The sequence below is a fragment of the Oppia nitens genome, unplaced genomic scaffold (assembly GCF_028296485.1).
Source record: "Oppia nitens isolate AA-2021 unplaced genomic scaffold, nextdenovo-longstitch-racon4-pilon3 scaffold4_pilon_pilon_pilon, whole genome shotgun sequence".
NCBI lineage: Eukaryota > Metazoa > Arthropoda > Arachnida > Sarcoptiformes > Oppiidae > Oppia > Oppia nitens.
Genome location: NW_026533232.1, coordinates 3,895,475 through 3,907,795, shown reverse-complemented (window position 1 = coordinate 3,907,795; position 12,321 = coordinate 3,895,475).

Sequence of the window (12,321 nt, the reverse complement as noted above, 5' to 3'; positions counted from 1 at the left end):
GCAACTGATGATATTATAAAACTGTTTTTTGTGTATTCTTTAATGTTTTAAAAATCACACAAAAAATCTGAACCGAATTATGTATTATAAAATATATATATATATATATAAAACAAAGATTTATAAGTTTTAGAAATTAATACTCAAAGATTTTGTTTGTAAAAATATTAATTAATAATTATTATATTATACTCTTTTACAATAATAATGTACATATATTGATATATTAAATATAGAAGTATATACATTATTGAAGCAAAATTTATATTTAAAGAGATTTTTTAGCGGTTTTGGAGACTCCCTTTCAATTAAGAAAAAAATTATTTTATAAAAAAGGTTTTATTTAAATGAGTTGTCATTTATAAACAAAGTGTTATTAATATTTAGGAATAATTTGTCAATTTTATTGAGATTAAAAAACGTTATGCTATAAAATAACAACACATTAAATAATTATTTTTAAAATTATTCAATATTATGCTTGCGTTATAATTTTATAATTTAGTTAATTTTTATGTGCCATAATTGTGACCATCTTAATTAATTGCTAATATTAATTTATTATTTAATTATTAAAATATAATGATTTACAGTAAGATATTGTTAATTAATTATTTTTTGAATGCAACTCAATCCGAATTATTAAAAACTAAGTCTATATACACAAACCATTGGGCAACAGGTCTTATATTATTAATTAATTAAATAATAATTACTATTAATACAATATTGTAACACTGTTATTATGGACTTTCCAAAAAATATAAGCCTAATAATTGTTATGCCCGTAAACAGGGATATCATCATTAAAAAAAATTATTGTATTACATACAATGTTTTATTACATTTGAAATTCTGGCCTTAATTAAAACGTTTTGTCATTTATTTTGTTAGACTTGATGTTATAAATATATGCATAAAGGGATAAATCTAACTTTAAATGAAAAGCGTTTTATACAATTAAAAGTTCCCTAAAATTAGATGTACTCTAATATAATACTAATTGTTATAAAATATCATTAATACAAATGGAATTTTGATGTATTTTTTTACCCTTAAAGTCAGTCAAAAATTAATTAAATAAAACTAAAATTCAATATAAATTTATAATAAAATTATAACTAAAGTTATAAATCAGGTATAAAGTGGAATTTTATTGATACAAATATAAATATCAAAATGTATAATAACATTGATGCTAAAAATTATTATAATAAATTATTATTTATTTCTAAATACATGTTTTAAAGACATTTATTAATTATTTTTACAAACTATTAATGTATTTTTATCTTAACCAGTAACTTTAGAATTACTTCAAATAATTTTTTTAAAATCTATAAATTTGTAAAAAGGTATTTTAGATCAAAAAATAATGGATAAGTATTATTTAGTGCTATAATACTACAAGAAAATGAGTTTTAAAGGGCTCAGGGAGGAGATGGAGCATAATAGCATAGTGAAGGTTATGATGCCAGTGCTGTGCACCGCATGATATTAATCACAGTTTGACAGAACCTCTAATCACATTCTGACCAAAAAGTTTGTGACGGAAATAATATGACGGCAACTGTGATACCAAATAGGCTTATATATTGAATATTGCAATATATATATTGAGAAATATACGAATATATGAAAGCAATTGAAGAGAAGGGACTCTGAATATGACTATGGCTTACACTCTGGCTCTGGGCTATCACTAGTTTGAAGACAGACCAGAATGAATGCGATTGAAAAACTAACACTAAATGCTATGTATATACTGTATGTATAACACAGGACTGTATAGTAAAGTATAGTATAATCAAAGTAAAAGATTAGTCGCAAGAAAATTCAGTATCCAATCGACAAAAGATTTTTTTATACAAAAAGCTTTTTTGATTGTAAGCTAAAGTCAGTGAGTCTTCGCCAGAGATTTATTGCTCATAAAGTATCAGAAAATCATAATAAAAGCCACAAATTGGTTGTGCTCTCAATATATTTATATTTGACGAAAGCATACAGTATTACAACGTTGTATTGCTTTTGTTTACGTCCATTAAAGCATTGCTGAAAAGGACTGGTCATTCATCATTGCCATCACTGCTATCGGTTAGGTGTAGCCATACAACACTGTACTCTATACTACAGCCCGCTCTCTACTCTCATATTCTGTATATTCATATGAAGGCATAGTCATGTCATTTATCAAACTGACTCTCGAGCCAACATTTTTTGCTGTCCTAAAAGCAGTTTACAATTGTAATGACGGTCACTAACAAACATCGCTACAACCAACAGTCGACTGTTCCCTCTCTGTGACAATAGGATTGTCTTTTAGATCCTATTGATGTTCAGCTCATCTCATAATCACAACTATCATAAAGTTATGTATGCATTTGTAACGGCATTATCTGTAAATGTATTTAAAAACATTAAATATATGTTTCTTTCATATAACTAATGCTTAATTTAAGATTTAAAAAGAAAATATTTTATTTTATTTTTTTAATATTGATATTTAGTAAAACACTTTTTGTAAATAAAGAGAGCAATTGAATGAATGTGTGTATCGATCGGATTGCGTCAGTATTTGTATTTTATACCATTTATCATAATCTCGTTTATTATATTTGTAGTCTTAGTGTTTGAGTTGGGAATTACGTGCAAAAAAAGGAAGCTATAGAGCAATGGAGCAAATCTTCAGTTATAATACAATAGTCAATATAAAGCCAATGATAGTTAAGTTGAGAATATTATAGTTAAGAGTGAAATGGATAGCAATCCACTCAAAAACCAATTAACAAAATAGAGAAAAAGTTATAAATGATTGTAACGGACCAGAGGTGAAGCCAATGATTAACCGCAACTGCATTTGTCATTACCAATACATTTATATATGACTCTCTCTCTCTCTCTCTCTCTCTCTCTCTCTCTCTTTCTTTTTAAACAATAGTCCTACCCTTAAAATTTGAAAGACCACTAGTAGAGCACATATGTGTGTTGAAGAGAGAAATCTTACACTTATAGGAATAAATTAAACGGATCACTACTCTTAATGATATCAATGATTAATAGGCATCTAATTTGAAACAGTATGTGTTGGCAAAACAAGCACTCAATTGATTAATCAAAACATTTCTAAATTTTACATTATTTATTTATAAGACACACAACATATAATATTTGATTAGAAAAGTCATTTATTGACTGAGTGTCCAACTAATCCGAAAATCCACATATCATTATATAAATGAATATCACATAATAAAGTGATAGTAAATACTGTAATTTCATTTGCATTGTATTGAGTTTATGATACTATAATCTCCTCTTTATTCACTTACACTGTTATTATACTCTGTCCTTCATTTCAACCCATCTTTTTTGACAAAAGAGTTGACACTAAAAGTCATTTAGTCTTTAATAGAGTGTTTAAGTGTCTCGTATTGTCTGCATGTGTCCAACGGATTAAATAAACTCAAAACTTTTATTGACTTCATTTTAGATATTATTTATTATTTTAACATTACAATTGTCTATTAGAAATTATATAAATTGTTCTAAAAGTTATTTATTATATATTTAAATATTTGTAATTATAATTAGTATAAACAGTAATAAGAATGAAATTTATTCTAAAAATTAATTTTAATAATAAATATTTACTTTTATCTATGATTTTGTGATATTTTTGTTTGAATAATATTTATATCTTTGTTTTGTACAGTATATTAATGAATATTGATTAGCTAATATAAATATACGGTATATTTGATATCGTATTATACAGTATAGACAATTATATTTAATAATAAATTTATAATATTATATTTGTAACTATATTTAGATATATATATATATATATATATATATATATATATATATATATATAGTAAATCAAATGCCAATAAATCTCATACTGTGTAATTGTATATTATATTAAATTTGTAAATATTATTATAACTTTATATGATGACAGTATATTTATTAAAGATAAATCAAAATATAATCAATAATAATTGTGCCTTAACTTGGTGATATTATATTTAGTGATTTTTTGTAACACCTTAAAGCATGAATTATTGTCAATCATAGAGCAACAAAATTTTACACATCACTTACTTTTTATTATATTCGTATACTTTGAGGAAATGATGTTTTGAATAGAAAAATATTTTATATAAAATAGTTTATCACAAAAGTAATCATTTTTTATAAGTGTATTGTTTTTTTTGTATTTAATAAATCATCTATTATTTAGAAAAGATATATGAAATAGATTATATGTAATATTATATTAGTTTATATAATCAATTTATTAAATTGTTTCTAATACTTATGCACAAACAAAATAAATATTTACTTTATTTGCTAATACATATTATTTTAATAAATTAAATTTATTGCACAATTTTTATATAAAAAATAGATTTGTGTTAAATATTTTAATTAAAGGAAAACAATAAATACATTAAACTACGAAAGTTAATGAAAATTTCTAAAAGGATATAATAATATTACAACAGTTTAAATAAAAGGAAAATATTGAGGAAAATATTGATTTGATATAAACAAGAAGTCATTAGTGATGGTATTGTTTGTAGGTTAGGACACATCTGGTGTTCATTGAAATTGTGAGTCAATATGTGGTGAAACGCAAACGTTTGTATCATTTAATTGTTGAATATTTAATGTCTCCAAATAGGATACTTGTGTCCTATCTGTGACTTTTAATTGCATTGATGGCAATCAGTGACAGTGATGGCTATGAGTTCATACATTCGGTACAGTGATGGCAATGATATGTACTCATCTGCCGACTGTATCCCCAAACAAATTATTGGCTTCAGGCAAGTAATATCCAACTTATATTCACAAGATATATATATATATATATATATATATATATATATATATAGAGAGAGAGAGAGAGAGAGAGAGAGAGAGAGAGAGAGAGAGAGAGAGAGAGAGAGAGAGAGAGAGAGAGAGAGAGATATAGTTATACATAAGTTATAACATAGCGTTTAGTTTTACACTACTTTATGTTATAAATTATAAGTATCTCTGATATCATATAAACTCTATAATATTTTTCAACTTTTTAAAAATAATTCTTGTGGCGATATTTTTTTAACTATTTACTATTTATTATTATTATTTTATTTTTAAGTCCTGGTCTCCACTATATACAATATATATAAGGAAAGGCATAATGATATCAACTATAAGACTATAGAAGCAACAGGGAGGTTGGCTCAACTCATTCATCAATGTCATTGAAATGGTTAAACTTTAGATAATTACTCAATTGTGTAATTTAAAAGATGCCACAAAAGCTTAGGTACTAATTATTGTAATGAGCTTATAATCAAAATACAGCCATATCTACATAAACAGCCGGGTATTACATACTGTATATATACATATCTAATATTTAAATGCAAATCTAACCTAACCTTATGGATGACTGACCTCTATGTTTACAACAATACATATATTTTCACTTTTCAAATATATTTCTTCTTTAAATTATAACATTTCTTTTAAACTATTTGTTTTGAATATTTAGGCAAACAGTTGACAGTGAGAAGCACCTCCAACAGCACCTACACTTAGTGTCTATTGTTTGTTTCATTGATAAAGAGTATTGATATCTATTGATATTATAATACTATTGATATCTATTGATAGGGATAGTAGTGGTGGATATGACAATCATCTGCCTGTGACTTTGCTGTCAATCTGTCAAAAGACATTCAATTGTTATCAAACAAATCAGTGACAGTCAGTGTCAGAGTCAGCCAACGATACATATAATGCATTCATTATGAGTAAGATTTTCAGTTTAAAGTCAGTTATGCCTTCAGTTGATGTCTAAAGGGATTAAAACTAATATTGAGAACGTCTTCACCGTCTTTGTCCGTCAACTATATCAATACAAACGCGTCCGATGTGTTGGTCTGTTGTATGATATGTCTGTGTGTGTCCACAAACTGATCAAATGGTAAGAAAATGGTTCTGTCATTGAAAGCACTTATTGATGGCAACACTTATGTGTCCCAAGAGTTTTGGAAAACTATATTAAACTTTTGCTTTACTGTACTGTTGTTCAGTCTTGAAGCACATTCCCAGGCATTCCTTTAAGAGATTCCTATATTTTGACAGCAATGCACATGAAAAGCACCTGTGAGTTAGTCTGTCCTATATATGATGGATCACTCACTACTACAACTCAGGCAAATACACAAATATATTTTGAGGAAAGAGAGAGAGAGAGAGAGAGAGAGAGAGAAACAAATGAATATAACTTTAGGATTTGAGTCTAAAGAGAAATGAGAATCAAAGATATAAAGAAAGGAAAGACATATAAGTGAGTGAATGAGTGGAGAGAGAGAGAGAGAGAGAGAGAGAGAGTTGGCAGCAATGATGTGGACACAAGAAAAGAGAAATTCATGCGAAAAGTTTCATTTCTCACACTTATTTCACAAACACTCTATACTGTATAACAATTTTGATTTTATGTGCAAAACAATTGTTACTAAAATTTAAATTATTAATATATTAATTAATTGAACAGATAATACAATAACTAAATTTGTCTATTTTAAATTTAACAAATCTGTTTAAATTATTTAGTATCATATAATACAATAGACAATACTGTACAGCATTTATATCTTATAAATAACTTAAAGATGAAAATAGAGAGCAATTTTAGTGATAATATAAATGCATTGCTAGACATTGCTATCACATATGATCACAAAGTTGTGTCAAATACTAGTATTTCATTTGCATATCTAATAAAGACATCGTTTAAGTACTTTTAGATTACATAAGTTTCATGTGATTCACAGTTCATTTATAAAAAGCAAATTTATAGATCTTTTTTAAACATATTTTCACAAAAAATAATTAATGTAAATGTAATTTGTTTATACTCTATAACATATACAACGGCTATTCAAACATACAATTTAAATGCACAATATATTTAAACTATTTTTACAGTTATGCTAACTGTCCGCTTAATTTAATTTATATTTATAATGTTAATATTATATTCCAATTACAAGTAAACAATATTAGTTAAAATATTACAATTTAATATTGCACTTAAATGTATTTACATAAACAATAATTATAAATAATACTTAAATATATGCTTGATTTAACAATTTTCTAGATAATTATTTAACATTTGACTATATTTATATTAGTATTTTTTATTAAATATTTCGAAATACATTTAGATATAATAGGATATAATATTAGTCATACAAGTACAATTTAATATATTACATAATTTGTAAGTTATATTATACAAACTATAATAAAAAAAATATAGAAATCGATAAAATGTGAGTCTAAATTAAATAAATTATATGTAATTGATATTTCAGTAACCTGTAATTTCAATATATTTATTATTATATTTATTTTTAAATTTTTAATATATCAATTATCTATTTTTGTAATTATATATTTCAATAATTGTCAAAAATTTGTATCCATAATAATAGTTATTAAATATAATGTATAATCCAATATTGAAAAATGTATTTTATATAAATGTCAATAACATTAACGCTTAAAGGTTTAGCACTTTTATTCCCAAAACATTCACACAATAGATATAACCCAAAGATTCACACAATAAATACTCTCTAAACTCTATAATAGGCCTCTGGCTATCTGTGAGCTGGAAGTTAAACCGATTCAAATACAGTATAATATATTGATTAGAAATTATTTTTATTATAAATATACTTTAATTTTAGATAATATTAAATATATTACCGCTTATATGTAATTTCTAAGGTAATGAAATAAATTAATTAATAAGTCATTAATAATGGTATTGAAGTATAAGAATAAGTGGCGATAAATGTTGGATGTCTTGTAATGGCATAGAGAGTGAAGTCATGTTTGTTGTGCTAATCAGTTATGTATTGAAGACATAAATATTTTTCAAAGAATGAGTTGTGACTCCACTGTCTCGCTGTCAGACATTGATTAATGGCATCCAATGGGCAAACATTTGCCAACATTGCCTCTCTCTCTCTCTCTCTCTCTCTCTCTCTCTCTCTCTCTCTCTCTCTCTATTTCGTGATATAGTGTGTATAATATTCTTCTAAACAAAAATATCTTTTATTATTATTTTTTTGTCTCTCTTTTTTATTTCATAGACTTGACACAACACATTACAACAATTCATTTGTTTGTAATTTTGAAATAAATTTAATAAAAATCAAACGGACATAAAATGAATTATTGAAATGTTTTTGAAGTTTAAACACACCAAACATATACACCATAAATACAATATTGAATAGTATTATATACGGTTATATGATAACTATATGGTATATCATAACTTATAGCACAACATTAGAATATTAAACATAAATTTATAAATATATAACTATAAATCATTGTTTTAAGCTTTCATTTTAAAAATAATTTTTAATGTTTGAATCTATGGTGTCTGTCATAAATATATTATAGTAAACTATTTGTAAGATTTGTGATCTAAAGTTATAACTTATAAGATATCTCATATTTAAAAAATAAATTACAAGTGTTCTAAAAAATGTATCATAAATAAAAAATTGTAAATATAATAATTAATCTTTTTTTAGATATTTGTTTATTTATTATAATTTATAAATGAAGTCTCTGTTTACATCATCTGTTTTTAAATTAAAAATTATTATATAATTTAATTTAGATATTAAAGTAAAGTAAAAGTGGATTAACAATTAATAAACTAAATAAATAAAATAACAGCAAAAGATAGTCTATCTGTCAATTAATATATTAGTAACTTTTTATATATGTATATTATTATGTATATCTTAAAGCCAAGTATTTATTGATTATTTATGAGTACTCATAGCAAAGTGTAGGCAAACTTTTATCTTTAAAGCCTTAACACCAGTTTTATGCATATTTAATGTGCCGACTGAGCACTGGGATGAGCACTGAGTTTGAACAGTTGATGCCTCATAGTTCTCATGTATGCATCAAAAGGTATTTGTATGCCATCACTGCCATCACTGCCTTCACTCTAATATCATTGTGATATCAAAATCCTGATCTCTACTTATCTCTTATCATATCATATCAAATGCACTCTATTTTTATATAACATACAAAAAATGAATTATAATAAGGTTTTCATGCAATCGTGCGTTAGTGAGAAACAGTGGTATTCATATATGAACCCACATATTGTCAAATCCCCTAAGATTTCATCAAAATATACCATTAATTTGTTATCTAAAAATGTTTTTTTAAATATCATTTTTATGTAAAGTTAGTTTTTTGTTATTATTTCAAACTTGTTTGATAATTTCTAATTTTGAATATATAATGTTATCTAATTATAATTTAAGTATAATTTTAAATCAATTTTATTTTAAATTTTTAAAATTTATGTTAAAAATCTAATATTACATAATTACAAAATTTATAAATTTTGAAAGTATTTCATTATAATATAATACATGGTTAAGAAAGTAAATGCAAACTAAAACAATAGATCAATCACTAGATGTGATTGAGATTGTAAATGAAACAATTTGTACAAATTATACAATTGTTAAGCCCTTTAGCCACACAAAACAAATGTTCAATAAAATGATTGCACTATTAAATCTCTTATCATATTTTGATGAATGAGAGTATCATTTTAACTATAAGCTATTGATTCAAATCCATGTGTTATCCAAAATGTATTTTATAAAATATTATTGTTTGTATTGTATAAACCAAATAAGCTGATAATTTTTCAAATAAATATATGAAATTTATAATCTCAACTAATTGATTCTCTTATTTAATTATATTGTAACTCTTTAAAACACGTATTATAATAATTTAATTATATTTATATATTACTAATAATATAAACAAATATTAGAAAATTATAATTTATTTATAAACAATATCATTTTATTAATATTATTAAATGTAATACATTTTTATAAAACAATTTTTATTTTTTAATGCAATACATCATATATCAAAGCATTAACATAAAAATAATGAGAATTTAATAAGTTTTTAAACAATTTATATTTTATATAACTAAATGCAAAAAAAGGTATGTATAATATATATATTTTATTCAAAATATTTAATTTATTCTTAAGGGTTGGTTTGTATAAAATGAATATATAATAAACTATTATCACTAATAATAATTTACAGCATATAATATTAATTTAGTGCATAAATTTGAAACAACACAAATATATTTTGCATTATCAATACATTATAACTATAATAGTGTATTGGATAATATAAATCTAAATATATTTTTTAATTATTATATAAAATACATAAAAATTGACATTATAATAAACCCCATTTTATTTAGCCATTAAAATATTTATATTGACATTATGTTAATTGAAATCCAATGTTAACTAACATTTTTGAATATACTTACAATAAAAATAAATTTTAAATTAGTAAATAATAAATGTAAATTATAAAAATAAAATAGATTTTAATTGTGTATAGTTTGCTTCATAGACTGTATATAAAGTAAAGTAAATTATAAGTTTTGATTTTCATGAATGAAACAAATTTCAAATATATTATTATAATAATTAAAATATAAACTAATAATTTGTTTTTTGTTGTAGTTATAATATAAAACCAGAAATAATAAGGCAATATATATTAAAAATAATAATATGAAAACATTAAGCATTTTTGTTTGACAATTAAAGACTCATTGAGGGCCTGAACTCTTTGGTGTCACGAAAATAGCGGCCTTTTCTTTGTAATTCAAAAAAAACTTTTGTTTAACATTTAGCTGAACCACTCGTTTTGTTTTTTATTTCTTACATAATAATAGCTTAAATTTATTCAAACAAAATTGCAATTCATTTTTTTTTCACTACAACACTCATCATTACAATTACTATAGCATTAATAAAAGTATTAATACTTTATAAAGTATAAAAAGTTGAGATAATCTAAAGGCACGGGTAATATATTCTTGTATTTGTCTATATATTTCTTGGAGGGGTTGGTTAGCGTACATAGCAATTGAAAATCTGTGTAATATATATACATATAAATTTTAAAAATAATTTTAATAGCAAGTTTAACAACAACAAAAAATTTTTGAATTGCATTGCATTTAGATGACTGTAATTAACATTACGACCCATTGACTGATTTGCATTTTATGCAACCAATCAAAGCCTATAATTTCGTACTTTTATTTCATAGGAGAAGAATATCTTAACATAAATGTTGTTTTGCAGGCAATAAACAATAAAAAGCTGTTTTTTAACATTACTGAGGAACTGGTGATTACCAACCAAAGCACCCCTTCTCTCATATGGGGCTGTGCTGTGGCATTGAACTAACGACTAATGCACTCCTCGTGTGTGTACTGTATATGTTGTGTGTGTTTCACTAAATGATTGTTTTATCAAACATCTAATGACTAATTTAATGTCTAATGTTATATAGGATATTCAATTATATAATAATATTATTTATTACAAACATTTTTACTTATTATTATTATTATACACATTTATAATGTACAATTTAGCTATTTAAAAATAATTATAAAAGTTTAATATTTATTGTATTTTATATTGTTTTTATACTGTATTAATATTAATAGAAGTTTTATTTAATAGACTTAATGTGTGAAAATTTTAAACTGTTTAAGTAAAATATCTAATATATTTTTCCAAGTACTTAAAAAAAACATTTTTTTGTGCTACTTTATGGACACAATTGTAATAAAATACAAACAAACAAATTAATTAATTAAAAAAAGTTATATTTTCTGTATTAACATTCATTGAAATTTATTAATATTTATATAATATATATTATATAAATATTAATAAATTTCAATGAATGTTAATATTTTTAATGTTTACTTAAATATAATTAATTAATTTTATATTGAAATTTTTAGTCTACAATAATTAGAATTAAACAAAATGTATATTAATTCATATTTAATGAAACATTATATTATATATATTATATATATACCTAATGTGTTCAACTATATGTTAATCTCCTATACAGAGGTGTTTCATTAAATGTGAATTAATATACATTTTGTTTAATTCTAATTATTGTAGACTAAAAATTTCAATATAAAATTAATTAATTATATTTAAGTAATCATTAAAAATATTTATTATTATTATCTAAAATTGTAGCTTTCAATGATATTGTATTTATTATATATTTGTAATTGTAATAGTAATAAATATAATTATAAAAATTACAATATTCATAGTAGACTCAATTAATAGACTTAGTTATTAAATGATTTTACTAAAA